The sequence below is a fragment of the Branchiostoma belcheri genome, unplaced genomic scaffold (genome assembly GCF_001625305.1).
Source record: "Branchiostoma belcheri isolate BF01 breed outbred unplaced genomic scaffold, Haploidv18h27 scaffold328, whole genome shotgun sequence".
NCBI classification, from domain to species: domain Eukaryota; kingdom Metazoa; phylum Chordata; class Leptocardii; order Amphioxiformes; family Branchiostomatidae; genus Branchiostoma; species Branchiostoma belcheri.
This window is the reverse complement of record NW_017803941.1, coordinates 13,034-25,128: the sequence shown is the minus strand read 5'-3', so window position 1 is coordinate 25,128 and position 12,095 is coordinate 13,034. Positions and strand designations below refer to the sequence as shown.

The 12,095-nt window shown below is 46.0% G+C and overlaps 1 long non-coding RNA gene across 1 annotated transcript; it reads right to left on the bottom strand.

The window, feature by feature from the left end:
• Positions 1 to 418: 418 nt before the first annotated feature.
• Positions 419 to 2,255, bottom strand: LOC109475104. The gene is made up of 3 exons (XR_002140519.1): positions 1,493 to 2,255; positions 587 to 657; positions 419 to 505 (listed from the first exon to the last, which is right to left on the bottom strand). It is a non-coding gene; the product is annotated as an uncharacterized LOC109475104 (long non-coding RNA).
• Positions 2,256 to 12,095: the final 9,840 nt, after the last annotated feature.

The window sequence follows — 12,095 nt, the reverse complement described above, 5'->3', positions numbered from 1 at the left end:
TTCTTCTCATCACAATCCCCATTACATCATTCATAAGACAAGAGTTACACGACCTCATACCCTTTCGGTTGACGAATTATACAATCTTGAGAAAGTTGAAAAAAAAAAAAAAATTTAAGAGCTACAACAAAAGGAAGTGATTGGCGTAGCAGATAGTGACTGATTATAATTAGAGATCTATTATAAGTCCTATGGTTGCTCTGTCAGATAATTTCAAGGATATCACTTCTAGTCCAAGGTACAATGGTCTATCCCTCATAATGCTTAATGTGTGTTTCTTCTTTACAGGCTGTCGTGAGGAGGGGTTGGACTTTCTATGCTTGAAACTGCAGGACTTGCAGCTGGACAACTGGATGACCTATCACTTATCTGTCGTGAGGTTAGGGTTTCTCTGCTTGAAACTGCAGGACTTGCAGCTGGACAACTGACCTATCACTTATCTGTCGTGAGGAGGGGTTGGACTTTCTATGCTTGAAACTGCAGGACTTGCAGCTGGACAACTGACCTATCACTTATCTGTCGTGAGGAGGGTTGGACCTTTACGTATGCTTGGGAAACTGGCAGGACTTGCAGCTGGACAACTGACCTATCACTTATCTGTCGTGAGGTTAGGGTTTCTCTGCTTGAAACTGCAGGACTTGCAGCTGGACAACTGACCTATCACTTACATTCGACTTTGACTGCGCGGGAAACACATCTGTCCAGACTGTAACGTGTCGCCCATGCGTTAAACCATCTTGGATACCTGGATACCGCATACGACAACGCAGAGACAGAAGATACGGCATAGGATGGCGTCTAGGACCGTGAGGTTCATCTCAGGAGCCGACCAGATGGTCATCTGTCCATATGACCACCATCATGTTATCCACAGCCGAAACCTAGGCAAGCACATCCGGAAGTGCCGGAAGAACTACACAGGGCCAGAGTTGGCGGTCTGCGCCTTCAGTGCTGTGCACAAAATGCCCCCCCCCCCGGAACTTCTCGCGCACCAGGCCAGCTGCCCATATGCCAAGTATGATGTCTATGCCGCGGCTCCCGAGTAGGGATGAGCTCCAGCAGAGAGAAACTCGAGAAACCCACCAAAACCAAGCCCGAAGGGACGTAGAAACGAAACGGAAGGCCGAGTGTAAAAGGCGAAGTGCTGAGAAAGGGGGGATCTCGGAAATAAACCAAGCTAGCTAAAAACAAAATGCTAAACATACTGGACAGTCTAAGGAATACATTAAAAGTGCTCAAAATCTGTTAACTAAACTACATAAAAGTGGTAATCATCATAGGAAACAATGACAGGAATAAGCTTTTAAGCAAGATCTAGATCATAAACCTAAACCTACTGAACAATGTAATAAATGCATAAAAGGGCGGCAACGTCTTAACAACAGAAAAGTATTCATGATCATAGAAAACAAAGGCAGCAAGCTTATCTGTCGTGAGGAGGGGTTGGGCTTTCTCTGCTTGAAACTGCAGGACTTGCAGCTGGACAACTGACCTATCACTTATCTGTCGTGAGGAGGGGTTAGGGTTTCTATGCTTGAAACTGCAGGACTTGCAGCTGGACAACTGACCTATCACTTATCTGTCGTGAGGAGGGGTTGGGCTTTCAATGCTTGAAACTGCAGGACCTGCAGCTGGACAATTGACCTATCACTTATCTGTTATCACTATGAAATGCCAGGGTCTAGCATCCAGGCTAACCGATTTGTAGACAAATGTTCATTATTTTGTCACCCTATTATATTTATACGATTACACACCTATAACAGACTTGTAGACAAATGTTCATTATTTTGTCGCCCTATTATATTTATACAATTGCACACCTATAACTGACTTGTAGACAAATGTTCATTATTTTGTCACCCTATTATATTTATACGATTACACACCTATAACTGACATGTAGACAAATGTTCATTATTTTGTTACCCTATTACAGACCTATGTTCCGAAATCTCTATGTTCCGATATCTCTATGTTCCAAAATCTCTATATTCCGAAATCTATATATTCCGAAAGCACGATGTTAAATGACACAGGTATCAACCTACCCGAAGGCTATTACTAGATGCAAGATGTATATAATATTGGTTACAGACATACTAGTAACTACTAATAATTTTATGAATAAGTGCGGAATAAGTGCGTTCAATCCCCATGTAGCTACATTTAGTGGATTGGCATTTTCACAATTTCGTATCTAAAACTTGTGTGTTCAACTTGAAGTAAAAAGTAAACTGTTTATATTTTCTAATATTGATTACAGACATACTAGTAACTACTAATAATATTATGAAGAAGTTCAATTCCCAAACTGTTTATATTTTTTGGATTGGCATTTTCACAATTTCGTATCTAACTAAAACTTGTGATTCATTCTCCCTGGAAGTGAAAAAAATTCCAGCCGACAACACTACATGCTACCCGCACTCAAGTGCAATTATTTCAGAACACACGTGTGAGACAAAGCTTCACCAGACATGTCACCACAACTTCGGAGGGGACTAAACTGCTTATCTCGATGGGGGGAATGAAACCGGCACTAAAAAGCGTGACGGTGAGCCAGTGGGCCATTGCCAACACGAAGATCATGTATAAATTGCTGTCCACCGCCAAATTGTCTTCTTCTGCCTTGCACGACTACATGGCCTACACGGTTAAGATTCTGGAGCTCAGTCAGCGCTATGTCTGGGTGTCTGTGTTAGAGTTTGACAGGGAGTACCATACCCTGCAAGCCAAATACAACTTTCGGTGGGGTGCGGATTCCCAGCATCTCATGACACAGGATTCAAAACATTTATTTTGTGTTGAAGAGAAGTTTGTTTAATATCCAAGACATTTGTACTTCTTGTGAAACAGTAATAATCATTATAGTAGATATTTTCGTAGGTCTAAGGTTAGAAGCCATACCCATCGCCCTTTCCTTTTAATGGGCAATGGCGATGAATGTGATAGTAATTCCGTTTATTAATTATCTTTCAAAATCTTCCCAATATCCTGGTGTAAAAGTAAGCCCGAGGACACTATATAATGTCACCTTGGTATGTCATATTATCCCTCAACAGATGTGTGCCCAGGCATCAGGTGACCTGGCTCTGCTGCTGGTAATGTTGCTAGGAGTGGCCCAACGGTGTGGCCCATGGATCCGATGCTACACTTCAAGGATTGTGACGATGGATGCAGGTGCCTGTATCTGGCGAACACATTGCTCTTTCAGCTTGTACATGCCAGGACACGTGCCAAGTCTTTCGAAAGACAATGGAGGGAGCCATCATCAGTGGCAGGATATCGTCTTCAAATCTCAGAAGTTTTATTTAGCAGATAATAAACACGTCCTTGCACCTCATTGTAGATACGGGCAACCACCAGGTGGGATGAAAACCTGGTTCACATTAAAATATATATGCTCACTTTGAAGCCGAAACGTACATGTAGTTCGTGAACGTTACTAATGTAAAGACTACAAGGCCTACTGTCTACAGAGGTAGTGGATATCGCTGCTGGATGTGAGCTGTTCAGGCCTATTGTTGGCTCTTGGTACTTCATATTCTTGTCGGGTTCTATCCCAACATACCGAGGACAGGAATTTATTAAGACCTTTCTCCTTGACCAACGGGACATGAAGGGAGGCTGGAACAAGTTAGAGCAAAGTGCGTATGATGCGTACGTCTGTGGCAAGACCATAATATTGTATGTATATTTGAAGATCCCGAATCTAACTCAACCCCTTGCAATCGTCAGAACTATAAAAGGGTTGAGTCATTTCCTGGCAATCTATACCACCAGCGAAGCTCTGTGTAGAAGGCCTTCACCTGGTGAGTAACGTTTCATCCTAATTCCCATGACTAGATGGCAATCTATACCACCAGCGAAGCTCTGTGTAGAAGGCCTTCACCTGGTGAGTAACGTTTCATCCTAATTCCCATGACTAGATCTCATCTATATTATATAAACTTAAGGTAACAGATTCGGATCAGGGTGCCAATTTTTTGTCGAGTACGATTCAGGGTTTGTGTATATTGTACGGGGGTGCGAAGAGCCACACTACGCCCTATCATCCGGCCGGAAACGGCCAATGCGAAAGATTTAACAGGACGCTCTTGGATATGCTGGGTACCTTGACGAAACAAAACGACAGAAACAAAACGACACACCAGAACACACCGTTTGCTTGAATATCGGTGGGAGGAGTTGAGGGAAGGAGAAAAGCCAAATGTATATCCTCTGTGGTCAGTTCTTCTCTGGCTGGAAATGTTAACTTCAGAAGAGTTTGGTTTTTCATTCTTCTTAAAGGCTTGATTTTAGCATACATTAAATGGTATGGAGTGCGGAGCAGGGATGAGGAAACTTAAGCTACGGAAAGTGAGTCTTAATGGTGATACGAGCTGGATGAACCCATGCCAAATCCTCTCTAATATCAGTAAACCATCCCCACATACCACAGCAGACATCGTTTACATTCTAGATTGCAATGTCTATGCAATGGATGCGTTGCTGTCTCTCGGGCTGAGTGTGTGGGAGCAGGATGTTATTCCACACTTACAACACGTGGTTCACTTTCCCTACTCAGTGGAACCATCTGAACACTAGAAGACATTAGCGGATTGACAATTGAGGGAGTCAGAGCGTACATTACAGAAAATGTCCCACAGCTCTACCATCTGATCCGATCATTCATGAACAGTGCAAATCAAGTGGATGACGGATATTCCTCACTCATGGTAATCTCCCCCATCACCCATGCACGTAACCAGAAATGCAACATTCTCCAAACAATTATCTCGCTGTACCTTCATGACAGTCCCAAGCCAATGGGCACCCATATCACTGGTGCTATCGACCATGGGCTGAACAACATATACGCCGCCATCGATGTCCAGAACTTCCCACATGACACCAACCTAACCATCGCCGTTTAAAATTAGACACATGCATTTATATTAATCGATTCGGTAAGATTTAGGTGAAAGATGCATGATTATAGTTTTGTAATGTTTTCGTTGCACTATAGGTGTCTGCTCATGTCAACCATGGTCCTGAGGACGAGATCATCAATGCGAGAGCCATCGCATGTCGGATGCTGGCAGCTGTAGACAACGCACCGTCCCAGTCGGTGAGGAGGATTATCCTGGATATATGACCAAGTCGTACAAGGGGAGGAGAACTTGGAAGATGTGCCAATACTCCGGACAGTCCGAACCCAACTGGAGCGTCGCCGGACATCCCACGTCCCCCCAACGGTTACTTTTGGGGCGCAGCCCAAAAGGCTTAATTAGATACACATACTACTCGCACACAGCATGCTGGGTAAACAGCAGGAATCCCCTCAGTCCATTCCCGACACGCTGGCAACAGGGAGCAATTCTGTACTTTGAGCAATTCTGTACTTTGAGCAATTCTGTACTTTGAGCAATTCTGTACTTTGAGGGAGCGATTCTGTAAGGTGAAGAAAACTCGAGCGGATCGGAAGAAAAAGTGCCCGGGTTGCGGACAACCCACAGCCCCAGCCCAACCACTTTGGAGGATGTCGTCATCCCAGACGAGTGGGCGAGGATATGGGGAGGACGACAGTTCCTGAGCTACCAAGACGACGACTTGGGAATCCTTGTCTTCGGGACAAACAGGAACTTTCGCAAGCTGCGCCATTGTTCTGTGCTATACATGGACGGAACGTTTAAGACATGCCCTAGACCGTACAGCCAGTTCTTCACCATCCACGGGCAGTACCATGGAAGAGCCATCCCGTTCGTCATGGCGATGATGACGACCAAGACGGTCGGCGCATACCGCCAGGTCCTCCAGCATGTAACAGAGAAAGTCTTGGAGGAAACAGTACATGAGCTGAATCCGCGGATGATCGTGTCGGACTTTGAGTTGGCAATCATCTCCGCGAACGAGTCCGAGAATGCCACTGTCTCTGGACGCTATTTCCAGAAATCGTCATTCACCTCTGAACGCTAGCCTGAGAAGACACGACAAAACTACTCTGCACTCTACACTACAATCAAGGAGCTTCATCAACAAATGGATCCTGATGAAGGATATGGGAGTGATACTGAACTCGATCAGGGAGAGGTAAGTGAAATAATTGACTAATTAGCCCTTTTTTTAACAAAATATACGACTCGTTAAATGCTTTACGATCAGATATTATCCAAATCACCACACGTAGTATGTTTCCCAAATATATGTACCAGGGACACAGATGCTTCAGATTTTCAACAAGACTGCATCACTCTCTCCAGGTGCTGAGGAAATTCTGTTTTCCTGCTCCTGCAAGAAGGCTGCCATGTAAACAGCAGTGCTGACATTGTGTATGCGAACAGTAAAAGAGAGATTACCTGAGTTCGCAAAACGAGAGAGGGCAAGGTACTGCATCCACAGCAGATGCATACAGGAAATCACAGAAGCCTTTAACCTGCACACCGATGCTGAGGAAACCCCAAGTGACGACGAAAATTCCAGTGATGACGAAGGGGAGACGACACTTTCCAGATCTCCACAGGCTCTGCAGACAAACCCGCGAATAATAGCAGTGTATGTCGAAGGGACTGGCTACGGACTTGTAACACACGAGGGCCCAAAAAGTAGATTCCTTGGCTTGCCGAAGTTGTAGACGGCAAATTCACAACTGCTGCCACATTCACCACTTTAGAGACTATTTCCAAAGACAGGACGTTCCACTACCAGAGGAGCAGCACACTGCAAGAGCCTCCAAGCCCTAGGATGGAGTGTCGTTCCCAGTAGTTTTTCCTCAACACACTCATCTGTACAGGTACTTGCTTCCATTGTCTTTGTCTACTTCAATACTTGGTTTACCTTTGTATCTGTAGTCCCATTATATGTTACATTGCTGTGTATCTTATACCGCAGTTAGTCAATAAAATTACATCAAATATAAATCGACTAGGCCTTGGCGTTACTTAGAGTGAGAGTCTAGTAACTAGTTCCTTAGAGTGAGAGTCTAAGGATTTGTATCTGTAACCGTAATCGTAACTGTAGCCCAAATTGTTACATGGTTCCCACATGGAATTATATTTGCGCTGTGACCATTGCCTACTGCGGTATATATGATTGTAATTTTCATAGAGTCCGTACTTGTACTTTTTGGTCCTGGTGTAAAAGATTGATTTGAAGCTGTGTTGTTGCACCTGACCGTTCGTAAATCTGTTGCCTTGTCCGGCCCGACCGTGTTACAAAAGTTGTACTGTCCCCACATCTGACTGGAGTTGAATTGGTTCCTACACCGGATCGTTTACGTACTAGTACGTAGAAGTAAAGTTGCTTGTGACTTGCTTCTCGGTCAAACGTGTACCTTTTTGTCGCCTGGGTTTTGACCCTGGACTGAGCGTCACCACGTGTCGCGAATAGAAACTACCTTTTTCGTTCTGTTCCGATTTACCTTGCTCACTTCGTCAGCCGATCTTTTGCGCCCCTGTAAGTTGTGATTTCTTAGTTTTCTGTACCGCTATTTTGGCCTGCTGAAACTTTTTTTCTCCATTTTTTGGTTCTGGTTTCTGGCCCCAGAACCCATTTTGGACTTGTAAATCTCACCAGGCCATTCAAATTTCCCACCCTTTGTGATTCTCTGCAAAACCTGTTTTTGGTTAGCACCTTCGTGCCAGTCAGGCGACCTATTGTCAGTGCCAAATTCCCATTCAAATTTTCCAACCTTGTACTTCGCCGCCAATGCTCTGTTGTGTGCTTACAACACTTGGAAAGGTCGATGTCAGTCTAGGTGAGTTTCCAAAGGAAACCTTCAGTGACCAAACAAGTGAAGAAGCAAATCTGGTATCCAGCATCCAGGTGACAGAGCGACTCCAGAGTTCAAAAGTTGGGACATTCCATAGTGACGGAGCAAGTGAACAAGGCCAAAAGCTCATTGGAATGCAGGCCGACACGTCCCAAGGTGTTACATCTTCGTTGGGGCTTGCAACAGCAGTCTCAGGGGCAGCGGAGGAACAACTTGATGCTGTCAAGTTTGTTTTCAGCAAAATGGCTGCACTGACATCGTCAGCAGAGGACAGAAACACGAAGTACAATGAGCTGATTGTGAAGCTAAAGAACACCATGGGAGATGGTGCTGCAACCCAGAAGAGGTTCAACACTCTGCTCGAAAGCTACAGAAAAGAACTCCTCCCAGAAGTTGAAAAAAAACTGGGACAGTCTCACCCAAGAAGAGAAACAGAATCTCGCAACAATGAACCATCTGTATTGCAATTTACATGCACTGATTGGCTTCGCAACATACGCAGATGAGGCCCTCATTATGCTTGAGGAAAAAGTCTGGAGGAAGCAATATGGGCCGCTCGGAGTTGAGTCACTCCGTGAATTCCAGAACAAAGATGGCAAGTATGCGTGGTGGCATGCGGACTGCTACTCAGAGACTAATCAGAACGGCTTGCGATGCGTTTGCCCCTGGCGGAAATCAACAGGCGGGGAGAATACAAGATTTCAAAGATTTCCTGCGGGGTGTTGCAGAAGAGCTGATGACACGCAGAAGAAGAGGACTGTAGCAAAGATTAAGGCGTTTCGCGCAAATCGGTTCAACATCCTGTTTGAATGCGCAGCAGGCGTCTATTACCACAGAGACCACATCAGAAGAACGTTTGAGAGCTGGGAACAAGCTGCTGCGGGCCGTGCTCGCAGACTGTACAAGCGAGTCTCTTCTTGCTGGCTGCAGGGCTCTAGGCCTCGTCAATGTCCTGATCACAAAGTCATATTGGGAGCTGGTGGAGTCCAAAAACTTCCACATTCTGGACATATCGCTCCAGCTGCAGTCAGCTTTGACAAAATCCAAAGAGTGGCAGAATGATGCGTCACCCCTCCTCCATATAATTATAATGACAATGTGGAGGGCTTGGCTATAAACTTGGAGCACAAGGGGAGTTGTTCATTTGCGATTTAGCAGTGCTCTTGAACAGATTGTGATATGACCAACCCTAACTTCTGGCGTTTCTATAGAGAAAAGGTTTGTAAAGGGTTTGAGAAGCTAGTTTCTCAGGCCAATGATGGAGACTGCCTGTCCTTCGCTGTGAGCGTGACTCCAAGCGGGAGACTCTATGTCCACGGCAGTATTAGTATTTCCGGGACTTCGTAAGAGACCACGTGCAGGAGTTCACAGACGTTTTCTGTGAGGCTGAAGAGAGACGAAAGGCAACTTCAGAATAACAAAGTTTACTAGTACGTGTAGATATAAGAGAACTTTATTGCACGACATTTGTAGACGGTATGTATGAATCATGAATACCTACTGGTAAAAGAAACAAACGAGCTGCCTGTTCCTATATTCAATTTATCACTACTGGTTCTTAACTGAGTTATCGATTTACAAATATCATGGCCATCCTGGCCTTCTTCGAGCGACCCATTAGTATGTGTGTCTTGTCAGGATGGATGGGAGGCCTTCCAGAGAGACATGGCCATCCTGGCCTTCTTCGAGCGACCCATTAGTATGTGTGTCTTGTCAGGATGGATGGGAGGCCTTCCAGAGAGACATGGCCATCCTGGCCTTCTTCGAGCGACCCATCAGTATGTGTGTCTTGTCAGGATGGATGGGAGACCTTCCAGAGAGACATGACCATCCTGACCTTCTTCGAGCGACCCATCAGTATGTGTGTCTTGTCAGGATGGATGGGAGGCCTTCCAGAGGGACATGGCCATCCTGGCCTTCTTCGAGCGACCCATCAGTATGTGTGTCTTGTCAGGATGGATGGGAGGCCTTCCAGAGGGACATGGCCATCCTGGCCTTCTTCGAGCGGTTCTTTTAGGGATTTTTTAGGGATAGGGATATACATGATTGTATGTACTGTATGCCAATCATGCTCTGACTCAAGTCAGCATGTCTTCTTCCATCTGTAATAAGTCAGAAATCAAGATAATGTACAAGTACAGAGGGTGGGCAGCCTTCCACTCTCGCTGCCACTGTATATGAAGAAATTGTCCAAAACCATTGTTAACCTACAGGACAGCTGCAGACACAAATGGGTCGAGGTAATATCACTGCTACTTCCCCATGGCTTTTTTTTTATTTGTTAGCGGCCTGGGCAAACGGCAAGGCAAGAAAGATCAAAAGTCTTTTCAACAAAGATGAATACGATATGAACTGGTTTCAAATTAATTTGCAAAATCTAACACTTTCCTTTCAAAATCTGGGCGTACAGGGTTAAAGGTAGACACTGATACCTGGAAGGAAACATTGATAGACCAATTCCTGTGGATATGCTGCGTACTTTTGCCAGCGGTAACCGCGACTTAAGTGATAAACATTCTTGGGTCATTTGTGTTTGATTGCGAATGCAATCTGACGTAGACAGTGTTTTGCATTCAAGAAATATTTGCATTTAGAAATACATAATCCAGGCTATTTAATCGGTGAATGCTTGCCTTGAAGTCATTTCTGTAATTCTAGTTAAGTATATTATCCTCTTTTCATTTCTAGTCATACTGTCAGTGTAGTTGCAGCACCAACTAAGTTTCCTTATGAGAAGGATCTATAGTATACATGTAAAAGACGGCTGAACTTTAACACGAAACCATCGTCTACGACTGAACTGAAGGAGTATTGTTTGAACAGAAATATCATGAAATTCACTACTTTCGTCACAGTTGCAGAGTACTGTCATTCGGACGGGAGTCCTCCCCTTATGGTCCTGTTAGCAGTAAGAGGCCACACACAGATGATCGTTCTCCAGAGGTTTGAAGGTTATTCATCGGTTATGGTTTTCATCGACTTGTCGGTATGCAAGCATATCGTTGTGTGTAGGCATGCTTCATCCTCAAGCTCATTCAAGCTAATGTGTAAGGCAACAACGACACCAGTACACGTGTATTACATTAAAGTCACAGCCTCATTACTTTGTATGGAACTATTCTACTTTCTCTTATGTGACAACGAACTTCTTCCATGTTTGAATTTTTGGATGAAATAGGGATGCACGGGTTGATTTAGATATCTCTGCAATATTACTACTATTTGAAACTATACAACGACAGAATATGACTTGCGTAGATTTGGCAATCTAATGTTTATTCAAATAGATTAAACCAGGCAACGTATCCTGGAGAGTCGGCGTCTGCGGCAAGAGCAAGACGCCGAGATCTGGCAACAGCTGCAGGGACGCCAGCCCGAGCCTACAGGCGAGAGCACCGACCAGGTACAAGGACGCCAGTCCGAGCCTACAGGCTAGACCACCGACCAAGTACAGTGACGCCAGCCCGAGCCTACAGGCGAGAGCACCGACCCTGTACAGGGACGCCAGCAGCCCGAGACTACAGGCGGAGAGCACCGACCAGGTACAGGGACGGCCCAGCCCGAGCCTACAGGCGACACCACCGACCCTGTGCAGGGACGCCAGCAGCCCGTGCCTGCAGGCGAGACCACCGACCAGGTACAGGGACGCCAGCAGCCCGAGCCTACAGGCGACACCACCGACCCTGTGCAGGGACGCCAGCAGAGCGAGAGCACCGACCAGGTACAGGGACGCCAGCAGCCCGTGCCTGCAGGCGAGAGCACCGACCAGGTACAGGGACGCCAGCAGCCCGAGCCTACAGGCGACACCACCGACCCTGTGCAGGGACGCCAGCAGCCCGAGCCTACATCATGCGAGACGATCGACCAGCTACAGGGACGCAAGCCCGGGCCCACACAAGGCGACACCGGCCAGGGACGGCAGGAAGAGAAGACATAGGCATGAGGCAGACCAACAACTTGTCTCAGGAGCGTCTGGTCAGATCCCTTCTGGCTGATGCCACCCTGGGACGGCTTTACCCCAACATTAGGCTGCTGGCATCAGTACTGGTGGTCATTCCAGTCAGCACTGCGGACAGTGAGAGGTCCTTCAGCACAGTGAAGTCAGGCAAGACAAGGCTGCGCAGCAGACTCTCAACCTCTGTCCTGAACGACCTGCTGACCATCAGCATCGATGGACCCCATGTTGATGCGTTTGACTTTGATAGTGCAGTGACCAAGTGGGGCAGTCTGAGAAACCGCAGGATCAGTGTGTAGTGTTGTCTTTCAATGGACAACAGTAAACAACGTTGTGAAATGATGACGGACTTGTACATACTGGACCCTGGAACTTTGCCGCTTGCAA